The sequence below is a fragment of the Lolium rigidum genome, chromosome 5 (genome assembly GCF_022539505.1).
Source record: "Lolium rigidum isolate FL_2022 chromosome 5, APGP_CSIRO_Lrig_0.1, whole genome shotgun sequence".
NCBI lineage: Eukaryota > Viridiplantae > Streptophyta > Magnoliopsida > Poales > Poaceae > Lolium > Lolium rigidum.
The window spans coordinates 232,962,091-232,973,855 of record NC_061512.1 but is presented as its reverse complement, the minus strand read 5'-3'; the positions used below and the strand labels follow the sequence as shown (position 1 = coordinate 232,973,855).

General features: G+C 45.5%; 1 long non-coding RNA gene across 1 annotated transcript; it reads left to right on the top strand.

Moving 5' to 3' along the window:
* Nucleotides 1–282: 282 nt before the first annotated feature.
* Nucleotides 283–1,050, top strand: LOC124652193. Its single transcript, XR_006987629.1, has 3 exons — nt 283–355; nt 505–601; nt 1,003–1,050. It is a non-coding gene; the product is annotated as an uncharacterized LOC124652193 (long non-coding RNA).
* Nucleotides 1,051–11,765: the final 10,715 nt, after the last annotated feature.

The following is an 11,765-nucleotide window of genomic DNA, read 5'->3' as shown; positions in this document are numbered from 1 at the left end:
CAGAGAAGGGGCTAAACATAGGCTGTATTACTCGGAATCTTTCAGTATGCACATGTATTATTAATGCAAACAGAGAAGGGGCTAAACATAGGCTGTATTACTCGGAATCTTATCTGCCATGTACTCTCATACTTTCCACATTAAAGCTGGAAGAAAGACTGGACAATGGCTCACTACTGGAATCTCGGTTACTAATTTTGTACAAATACATTTAGACCATAGGACTTTCAGACTTGCTGATATAATGATTAAACATATATAATATAATCGTCGGATGAGGTTTCAGCATTCGGAAGGAAAGGGTAATGTCTACCATCAGCTTCTTATGCTTTCATTGTTACTCCTGCTGGTTCAGGTACCACTTCAACTGAAGCTTTTTGGCAGTGATATTACTTTCCAATTGGTATTTATTTGGAGCAAGTTATAGTTTTACAATGAATAAGATCATATTAATTTATCTAAAAAACATACCAATTCTTCCTTTTGCATATTTCTGCCATTCAGGGGGTCATGGGCAGAGATGGCGGCATCTGCCATCCCGCGTACGGCTAGAAAGCCAGTGATGCTAACAAGGCAGTGAAACACTGTTTATAGAAAGCAGGTAAGCCGCATATCCATTCCAGCATACTTATCTAAGACCATATGTGCACCTATGAACTGCTTAATATTTTTGTGCTCTTTTTGTTTAACTGATCTGTATGACTACTATATAAACTTATTTGTATGCATTCTTCATACATTTATATTTAATACCTATGCTAAATTATCAGTTATCACCATGTATATTGTAATGTACGACTCATCATTCTTTTCTACTGTCCGCGCAACAATATAATTGGAAGAACGTATGGTGTTTTGTATTGAGTAACTCCAATATATATGTATTATGAGCAGAAGTTCTAGCAGCTAGAAAACGTTTACAATGATTTTTTCTAATTTATTAGCTACTACTTTAGCGACAAGCATTGCTGATGATTTGCTCTAATCTTTGCCCCCCTCAAGTGCAAGTGCTGATGGATTCTGCTGCTGTTGCCATGAGTAAATGGCCTGCCAGTGGTCACCGCCAATGCACCGCTTCACGTTCTTCGCCTTTGTGTAGGTGGTGCATAAAGAGCTGGGCGAATTCCTGTTCCGGTGATTCCACACCAGCCATTGTTATTTGCTCTACTGTTGACCCTTTTTTTGTGCCATCTGTTGACCATGCCGAGGAGTCTTTGCTGTTAATTATTCTATGGATATGGATGCTTGGAGGTACAGTTGCCAGGGATACTTCCTACTTAGTCAGTTCCACTGAAGTCTTCTTTTGCTCTGAGCAGCAACATCTTATGTCAAGGACTGATATATCTGTTTGACATTTTTGTTGTTTATCTTGGTTTAGTTTTTGTTGTTTCAGAAATTAGGATCTAAGTCATAGACCATTTAAACCAAGCTTCCATGACAATAACTTTGTGATTGAAAAAAAAACTCCACATTAGGGATGATTATTTATCCATTTAGTTGTATTTAGATATTTCTACATTTGAATTTCTCTGTTTGCTAGCCAGCATGTCATGATTTAATTCGCCTGTTAATTTAGAATTTGTCAATTGTACTCTAACTAATTAGTTTACATTCATTCTGAAGTAAAATGATGTGTTCATACATTTATTGTAGCTATCGTTGTAACATGTCTTATGTATATTTTTGTCATTATATATATTACCCTATTTATGACAAATAGATAAAGTCCGAATTAGCCTACTGAAGCCTTTTCATGGTATACATAGTTTTCATTTCACTAATTCAATATGTCTGAGATAAGGTAACCATTGTATAATAAATGATCCAGTACGTGATAATCGAGGTCTCCATGAGTAGTGTGTTATCACAACCATTTAAGAAAATAGTTTACAAAGCTTTATTTTGAGGGTCCAATGGTCAATCTTAGCTATACATAGAAGTGTAAGCATGGTTGCTTGACATTAAAAACACTATGTTTTCCTTTGAAGTTCGAAGATCGAAGCTAGGACATTTTTTCTCTAGATGTTTACTGCATATTTTTCTCATTAACTTTTCAATTGCACCAATAATTGATTTTAATTTTCGATAGACAGTGAGCTCAGTACTCACACTTGACAACTTATAGCTTCCAAGACAAGTTTGATGTATCAGATACAGAGGCATAACATGTTGATCTGGAATCAAGAATAATCACCAATGCCAAGGCCCTACAAGTTGCTGAAGCCACCCTGCCACTTCGGGACCAACAAGGGAGATTATCATCATCCTCTCATCTGACGAGGAGGATGGCGATGTGGCGTACTATGGAGCTTCAGACCGACCGCCTGCAGCAGAATACAGATAACTTTGGGCACTAGCAGGGCCACATCTCTGAATCTTGAGGTTTCTCTCCATGCAGTACCTGCCTTCACTTGGTAGTCTGCCTAGAAAATGCACAAATACCCAAAAAGCACTAAAGATATAATTGTAGGCCGCAATGCGGGACCAGTGTGATCTGCTTTTGTTTGCCAGTAAAGTGGTCGCTGCTGTCATCTGTATTCTGTTGTTGTAGTCAAGCTCTAGCTAGCATTAGACATTTTCTGATGGACATGGATCCTCTGATGTATAATGAAGAAGCATCGCAAAAGAACCCACTGTGTAACGATCACTGCCAGTTTATGTTCTGTACATTATCTATTTATATTACTGTTGATAATCAATTTTCGGTCTTTACCTGTGTTATATTTGAGATGCACAATAAACGAAGAACGAAAAGTAAAACACTGCAGGGGACACGAGATTTTAACGTGGAAAACCCTTGCAACACACAAGGGAAAAACCACGGGCGCCGACCAACAAAACTTCACTATTTCGGTGGTGTTTACAAACGCCGTGGGTGTACAATGATGCGATGATAACCCTAGCGGCGGCTTATAGGGAATATAAATAGGCGGTGGCAACGATCCGTACTGCGGGGGCTGCCGCCCCCGCACCCCCGCGGGCGTCCCCGTAGGGCACGACATATGGGCTAACTTCGACTACGCTACGCTTCGGCCCAAGCCTCCGGCGACGGGCCTCGCTCCGCTCGTCGAAGTTAGCCTCCCTTTAGTATATGAATTTGGATCACAAAATAACAAACTCCACCTTGAGACAAATTCCTTGTAGCATGAACTTCAACAATCACCTGAATCAACAAAGAAAACACTTGTCGGCGCCAATAGCCACTTGGGCTAAACGAGTTATACCAACCAAGCTTGAGCAAAGCTCAAACTTGGACACAGGGACAGAGCTTAGTCATCATATCGGCAGGATTATCATGAGTACTAATCTTGCATACCTTCACTTTACCTTTTGCAACCACATCTCCGATTGCGTGGTACTTAATATCAATGTGCTTTGTCCTATCATGGAACATCTGATCTTTAGTAAGATAAATAGCACTTTGACTATCCATCGAACAACTTAATGCAAGAATTATCTCCACAAAGCTCAGCATATAACCCTTTCAGCCAAACAGACCTCTTTACCTGCCTCAAGCAATAGCCATGTACTCAGCCTCGGTAGTAGATTGTGCAACGAGCATCCCGCAAAGTAGCCTTCCAGCTAACAAGCACATCCACCAACAAGAAACACATAACTCTGTGAGGGACCTTCTCCGATCCAAATCGCCGGCATAATCTGAATCCACATATCCGGCGAGCCCCTCACCAATCTCGCCAAACCTCAAGCAAGCTTTTGATGTGCCGCGAAGGTACCTGAAAATCCACCGAACAGCTTTCCAATGTTCTTTACCAGGATTAGCCATGTATCGACCGACCAAACTCATAGCATATGATAGATCGGGACGTGAACAAACCATGGCATACATCAAGGAACCAACAAGCACTAGAATAGGGAACTCGAGACATGTACTCAATATCATCTTTAGAGCTAGGACATTGCAAAGCCGACAACTTGAAATGAGAAGCAATAGGAGTAGTAACTCGACTTTGCATCATGCATATTAAAACGATGAAGAACTTTCTCAATGTACTTTTCCCGACTAAGAAACAACAAACTAGACTTTCTGTCCCTTTTGATTTCCATGCCTAGTATTTTCTTAGCGGGACCAAGATCCTTCATCTCAAACTCACTACTTAATTGATTCTTTAAAGTAGTGATCTCTTTCATGCTCTTGGCAGCAATCAACATATCATCAACATATAGCAGCAAATAAATAGGTGATCCATTAACAAACTTGATATACACACAACTATCATACCGAGATCTCTCAAAACCATGTGTAAGCATAAATGAATCAAACCTTTTATACCACTTGTCGTGGCGACTCGTTTCAGACCATAAAGGGACCTCTTTAATTTGCAAACAAGATCCTCCTTACCGGGCACAACATAACCTTCAGAGTTGGTCCATATATATATCCTCCTCCAACTCACCATGCGGAAAAGCGGTCTTTACATCTAGCTGCTCAAGCTCAAGATCATGCATAGCAACAATACCAAAGAAAGCACGAATAGAACTATGCTTCACAACCGGGGAGAATACATCATTATAATCAACACCTGGAATTTGACTGAAACCTTTTGCTACTAACCTTGCCTTAAACCGTGGAGGCTCATTAGGAGACAAACCTTCCTTTCTTTTGAATATCCACTTGCAGCGGACAGCCTTCTTTTGTTTAGGCAAGTGCACAACATCCCATGTGCCATTCTTCTCAAGCGATTGCATCTCTTCTTGCATCGCACCTACCCACTTCTCTTTATCAACCGAAGCAATGGCTTCAGTATATGTAGCTGGTTCAATATCATGCTCCACCTGTTCAAGCACAACTCAAAGCATAAACAACAATATCACATTCTTGAATTAATCGGGTAGGAGGTGTAATATTTCTCTTAGGGCGGTCAGCAGCAATAGACCGTCCTTGTCGCTGAACAAAAGGTGGTGAAGGTGGAGCATCATTATCATCATTGTTGGTTTCAGGAAACACATTTTCATTCTCCTTTGCGTGCTCCACCTGCACGCCAATTCCGTGTCTGCTCATCATCGAAACATCAGGAGAATCAATAGCATCGAAATATCGGTAGACGGACTATCATTAAACATAACCGCCTCATTAAAAACGACATTCCTGCTCAACACAATTTTCTTAGTTTCAGGATTCCATAATCTATATGCCTTAACTCCCGAACCATAACCAAGGAAGATGCACTTAACAGCCCTTGGCTCCAACTTTCCATTATCAACATGAGCGTAAGCGATGCAACCGAAAACTCTCAAATCTGAATAATCAGCGAGGCGAACCGGACCATACCTCAATTGGAGTTTTCTTATCAAGTGGAACAGAAGGTGACCTGTTGATGAGATAACATGCGGTGGAGGCTGCTTCAGCCCAAAAACCTCTATGCATCTTTGCATTAGACAACATGCAGCGAGCCCTCGAAATAATGGTCCTGTTCATGCGTTCAGCCACGCCATTCTGTTGAGGGGTGTACGGAATGGTATGATGTCTTACCATCCCATCATTGCTGCAAAACTCATCAAATTCATTTGAACAAAATTCCATACCATTGTCAGTACGGAGTATCTTAACCTTCTTTTCAGTTTGGGTTTCTACCATAACTTTCCACTTCTTAAAAGCATTAAAAACATCAGATTTATGTTTCGGGAAATATGGCCACACTTTTCTTGAGTAATCATCAATAATTGTAAGCATGTAATTAGCACCACCATTAGAAGTTCTACGGGACGGACCCCAAACATCAGCGTGTACATAATCTAAAATGCCTTTGGTGGTATGAACGGAAGCATTAAATTTTACTCTTTTATGCTTACCAAAGATGCAAAGTGCTCACAGAACTCAAGATTACCTAAATCGCAGCCATCAATTAGCTCTCTCTTTGCCAATTCTGCCATGCCAAGCTCACTCATATGTCCAAGACGCTTGTGCCAAAGGTTAGTCTTACTAGTTTCATCGGAACTAACAGCAGCAGCAATACCGGGCAAAGTGCTACCTCTAAGGACATATAATTTCGCAGAATTCATATCACCAATCATAATAATGAGAGAACCTGATGATACCTTCAAAAGTTTGTTCCCACCTTTGTACTTGTACCCGTCACAATCAAGGGTACTCAAAGAGATCAAATTCCTCGCCATGGAGGGTATGTGTTTCACTCCTGTCAACGTGCGTGTCATCCCATCATGGGTCTTGATCCGAACAGAACCAATGCCAACAATGCTCGCACCTGGTTGTCATTCCCCACACGCACAAAATCTCCACTCTGCACGGACTCATAAGAACTCGAACCAATCTTTGTTACAGCAAATATGAAACGAACATGCGAGTATCAAGAATCCATTCATCATCACGTGAAACACATGCAGCCAAAACAGCTAAGCAATCTCCATCGAACTATCACTACCAGCAACAACAGCAGCCTCACCCTTACCGGTGACAACGGCAGCCTTACCATTACCATCATTATTTTTCGGTTGGTAAGTTCCGTTCCTTTTCTCCTTGTTCTGCAGCTTCCAACAATCATCAATATTGTGGCTAGATTTCTTACAATACCTGCAGAACTTGTCACGTCCTTTGGACTTTGAGCGACCTCTATCGCCCTTGCTCTTATCTCTCGTTGTTGTGGTAGTAGTTATCTCGCTGCTCGGTCCTGCCACGGACCTCTAACGCCTCCGCCTTGGAGGACGAACTTTCAGCCTGCACCATAGATTTCATTTTCTCCTTTTGTTGGAGAGCATCATAAACTTCCGCGAGAGTTAGTTTGTCGCGGCTCAATAATATGGTGTCACGAAAATTACTGAAAGAATTAGGCAGCGAGCATAAAAGAAGAAGACCTAAATCCTCATCCTCATACTTAACTTCTATAGACTGCAAATCGGAAACAATCTCTTTCCAGGAAGATAGGTGATTCATTACCGAACCTCCCTCTTGCAACTTATGCGAGAACAGCTTCATCTTCACGTGCAATCTGCCCGTGAGATCCTTGGACAAACAGATCTCCTCTAGTTTGACCCATAACTCGGCGGTGGTTTTCTCCTGCAACGACTTCCTCGCAGAATATTATTGGACGGATGGAGTTGAATCAACGATAAAGCCTTACGGTCTTTCCGCTTCTCCGCATCGGTCCAGGTATCCTTCGCTTTCTCGCCGAAAGCATCGATCGCTTCATCCGGATCCGAAGATTGGGCGAGAATCGCCCTCATCTTCACTTGCCACAAAGCAAATCTCGTGGTGTAGTCCAGCTGCGGTAGATCGAACTTCAGGTGACGACATCTCGTAAACCCTAGATCCAAAGAACACGGGCTCGATACCACTTGTTATATTTGAGATGCACAATAAACGAAGAACGAAAAGTAAAACACTGCAGGGGACACGAGATTTTAACGTGGAAAACCCTTGCAACACACAAGGGAAAAACCACGGGCGCCAGCCAGACAAAACTTCACTATTTCGGTGGTGTTTACAAACGCCGTGGGTGTACAATGATGCGATGATAACCCTAGCGGCGGCTTATAGGGAATATAAATAGGCGGTGGCAACGATCCGTACTGCGGGGGCTGCCGCCCCCGCACCCCCGCAGGCGTCCCCGTAGGGCACGACATATGGGCTAACTTCGACTACGCTACGCTTCGGCCCAAGCCTCCGGCGACGGGCCTCGCTCCGCTCGTCAGAAGTTAGCCTCCCTTTAGTATATGAATTTGGATCACAAAATAACAACCTGTTCATGTTACTAGCCGTAATCAATTTTCGGTCTTTACCTGTTCATGTTACTAGCCGTGATCCTCACAAGATGAAACCACAGCACGAGCGTTCCATTCTATCTCCACTTACTCTTTGTTATGTTCATTCCATAGCTGTTATATCAGACCATTCCACAAACTCTGAATGGCCATGGCCACGGGCGCGTGCCTCCTAGTTATAATATATACCCCTTGAGCTTTCCAAGCGATAGAAGAACGAGTTACGGGTCAGGGAGTAATCAGGCATTAAGTACAAAAGCTGATGCAAGAACAGAGTTGTTGATTTTGTCGAACACTACAGTGCATGTTGTGAAATCTTGAGTTCAATGGATTAAAAGTGTATTAGCTAAGATAAGACATGATTTGGCATACAACCTAAGACCTTTGATCCAACACACGGAGGGAAATTTATACATCCCAGACCATAGCTTGGCGAGTTCACCACCCATGGCAACAGGGTGTGACTGGCTGCGCTGGGCCAGTGGAGCCACCTGCGTGTCTCGCTCCCGGCGTGGCCTGGCGACATCGACGATAGCGCTCGCCGCCGGAAGAACCGGAACCACCGTCCTCCCACCACCGTTGGATGCGTAGGGCGCCGGGGCGAACTCCCGCACCGTTCATAGAGACTGACCACCACCAGCATCGCGGCCCGTAGCGGCGTGGTGACCACCGTTGTCGCGCCGCGCCGCCGCCGTGGACAGTTGCACATCCGTGGTCGTGTGCGCCGCGCGTGCGTCCCACAGCGGCGCCGCCGACACCTGCGTGCCTGCGCGAGCCTTGGCTCGCCGCACACCCGCATCGTCATGGCTGCCCCCGGGAGAGACTAGAGAGTGCGCCGCCAGTGGTTGCGCGCCGTGGCTCTGCATGTGGTTGCGCAGCCCTGGGCACGCTGCATCCCCGCGGTGGCAAGGCCACCAGTGCGCTGAGCGTGTCCCGCCTGGGCTGCGCTGCTGCTGGCGCTCATGAGACGTCCTCGTCGAGTTACTTGCCGACTTTTCCATCTTCGGTTCCGCCCCTCTGTCCGGGGCAGTGCGCGGCGTAGAGGGGACAGGGGCGGGCCCAGAATTTTGAGTATGTGTATTCAAAATTATAAAATATCTTGAATAGGAATTAGTGAGCACACATATCTCATATTTTGACTATGAACAAGTGAAATATTGAATCATGCATATCTCATATTTTCTTGTGAAACCCTCATAATAAAGAATATTTGTGCTTGAGAAACATATATATGAATTTACCCTAATAAGTGCACCGATTATGTAAATTCTTGCAATTTTCTAACAATTGGAGTTAACATGAAAATGTAAGAGTAGAACAATGATTTTTCTATAACAACAAATACATGAAAAAAAAGTTAGCTAAATCTAAAATATACAAGGGGCTTAAACTCAGGACCCAATGAATAAAGAGTTCCATCCAAACTATTTGAACTACCACCACGATCATGACATAATCAGACAGTTTTTCCTTTTATATACTGTATTTCGTAACATTCACATATCAGCATTTTTTCCAAAATGTTTGGGTATTCATCTGAATACCCTTGAACTGAAGTGGGCCCGCCACAGGCTGGCATGTGCCCGACCTCGCCGCACCGCAGGCACACCGGGCCGGTGAGGCAGTCTGTCGGACGATGCCTCGGCTGCGCGCAGAGAAGGCACATGCCATCGTCTTCGCATGCAACCTTCTTCCCTCCACGGTGGTCGCGCGCGCGCTTCCTATTCGCATGCTTCATGCTTGGGCTCCTCCCAAGGGCCATCGTCTCGCACGTTCTCATCTAGCGGGTCTTCCGAGTCGTCCAGCTCGTCCAAGGCTCCTGGTTCGTCTCGGTGGACCTCCGAGCGCAGCTTATGGTGGGCATGGGAACCCTCGGGTGCCTTCAATTCCGGTAGAACCTTGGGGAATCTTCTGAATCAGAGCCCACACCGCCACACCACATGTCCTTGTGGCCGCGCGGCGAGAGCTCTCCGTCGACACATTGGGTGGGGGAGAGGGAAGGGGAGGGTGATGGCGGGGTGGAGGCCATGGCCGTCCGGGGGTGGGGCCGTCGCCGGAGTGGCGGACGTACGGCGGGTAGGGTTGCTCACCTCGGGTGCTCCCGCGCTCTCTCTCTCAAACGGTAGGAACGTTAATATGCACTGAAATCCCTACGAATCAATCCATGATGAATGACAACACATTGACTGAATTACTACAACACATTGACTGAAATCCCTACGAATCAATCCATGATGAATGGCAACACATTGACTGAAATCACTACGAATCAATCCCAGCTATGGTAGCCAAATTTAAAACTTTTAGGCTACGGCATCTCCAGCGCCCAGCGCATTTCAGACGCAAAGTGATCATGCGTTTGTTTGCGTCCACCGTGGACCCGAAATTAGCCTTCGAGCTATGACCAACTGTTTGCGTCTGGGTTGCCCGGCCCAGCGGCAATACGCATTTTACTATTTCCACATCTTTTATATTTTACTTAGCGTTAAAAATATAGAACATACAACCATAAAAAGGCCATGGCTTGATAAAACTCTTACCCTAGCATACTCCTCACCATCGTGGGCTGATGGGTCGGGTCGACGATGTCCGGGATCACCCATGGCTAGTTCGGAAGCGGCGGAGTATATGCCGATGCGGCCGGTGGTGGAGGTGGAGGTGGAGCACCGCTGGTGCCCACGAAGGCAGAGGTGGTGGAGGAAGCGGCACCGAGTACTGCAGCGCTAGGTTCAACGCCTCTTCCTTCGAGAGGCCTAGCGGCATGAGGTCGATGACATACTAGGGCATCAACGATAGCAGATGCAACATCTCCAATATGAGGATGCCGAGCCTCGTCGCCTCATCCTCGGCCAGATCCTCCAACACCTTGATCTGTCCACCCTCCTGCCGCACCATCTGGAACACGTGGAACGCTAGAGACGAAGTCATCCGAGTCGTCCCGCGGCGGACGTGGTGGAGGTGGCGGCGTAGGTGCCGGTGTACCCGGCCGCCGCGTTAACTCCCGCCGCGGCTGTGGCGGCATGCCAAAGTTGAAGTCCTTGTCGACGAGGAAACCCCCCTTCCACCGCTTGTTGAGCACTACGTGCTGGTGGTGGTAGTTGTCCCACATGGAGGACTCAACGGTGAAGTCGGGATCACAGAGGAGGTCTGGCGGGAGGATGGCTTGCCGACGCTCAATCTCTGCGTCTTGCTGAGGGTCGTAAAGTGGCATTGGCAGGATGGGCACCCGCGCCTTGCTGAGATTCGCCCTAGCCATCGCACGGCATCTACTTTGTGTACAACATCCGCGCGATGGAGGAACCATGGGGTGGGGGGGGGGGGGGGCTCACCCGCTTGTTCTCCTCCGCCGGCTACATATCTAGTATACCGCAATTACCAATCTGCTACCTTTGTTTCGAAATATAAGCCTTTTTGGAAAGTTAAACTAGCTTTAAAAATTGTTTTTAAAAGCTAAGGTTTAGGTTTTGAAAATGAGGTAATACTAGTGTACTTAATTAATTCTCGCAGACTGCGATTAGCAAATGACAATACCGAATGTGGTGTATAGGAAGCAGCTGGGCACATATATGACAGCTTTGCTGTTTTGGTGGTGGTTATACTATTGTTGCTAAGATTTGAGTACCGTAGCGAGACTTCTTTTATTAGTTTTCTTTTTTTATTGTGTGTATTCGTACTACTGTTAGGGCATAGCATTGTTGCAGAGGCTAGATGTTATTGGTATCTATTAATATTAATATATTTCCTTTATCTAAAATATATGACAGCTTTACGAGCGATGACAAGGCCGGCACCGGCAGATCGACTGCAGCTTGATCGACCTCGGTGAAAAATGGTGGTGTTTTTGTGGGAGCTGGTGCAAACCAGAGAATCTTGGCGCTTAGAGCATCTCCACTCGTTGGCGCTCCCCACGGCGTAATCCGGACGAAACAACCGCCGGATTGGACGAAATTAAGTCGTGGGGAGTACCGTATTTCCAGTCGTCCACCCGGAGTTCGGCGGACATAGTTTAAATTCAAACAAAGCGCCGT